This window comes from Corvus brachyrhynchos, unplaced genomic scaffold (genome assembly GCF_000691975.1).
Source record: "Corvus brachyrhynchos isolate BGI_N302 unplaced genomic scaffold, ASM69197v1 scaffold46, whole genome shotgun sequence".
NCBI lineage: Eukaryota > Metazoa > Chordata > Aves > Passeriformes > Corvidae > Corvus > Corvus brachyrhynchos.
In genome coordinates this window covers 2,489,226-2,489,888 of record NW_008238838.1, presented here as the reverse complement: position 1 = coordinate 2,489,888, position 663 = coordinate 2,489,226, and positions in this window count along the sequence as shown.

Genomic DNA, 663 nt, shown 5'->3' with positions numbered 1-663 from the left:
TCCCAAGGGCCACCAGACCGGCTCCCAGCTCTACCGGGATGATGACACATCGCTGTCCTCCCTCCCTCCCTCCCCAGAGCCACCTGCCGGGGCAGGATTTGTCGCCCTTCCCATGAAGCCTCCCCGACAGAAGGAAGGAATCCCTCCTGCTGACTCACCCAGGCTTCCCTTTGTTCTCCTCCAACACCTGGCGACCACCCAGTGCCAGGGCAGAGCACCTCGATCCGTGGTGTGGATTGACATCCCTGATCTGTGCCCCAAACCCTGTGCAGGCCCTCCTCGCCAGAGCCTCTGCCCATAAGTTTGCAGAGCACCCACCCAGCTGCTGCCACCCCCGGTGTGTTTCACTGCCCAGACCCCCAGTAACCCAAACCCCTCCCTCTTTGACAGCAGGATCTGTAGGATTTTTGGCACTTGGGAGAACACAGCGATTCAGGAAAGAAAAGGAGCTACTACTTTTTTAAGCCAAGCTCAGCGAGGCAAATTCCTAAGCAAGACACTCTGTCCTCCACCCTCTGCCACCCGTTTTCCAGCCTCTTTGCCCAGCCGTGCCATGACGCAAGACAAACCCAGAGGAACGGCCACGACAGAGCTCCCACCCTCCCAGAAGCGCTCAAGGGCTGTAGGGGGACACAAGATTTGCCTGCAAACAACTGAGTTGCA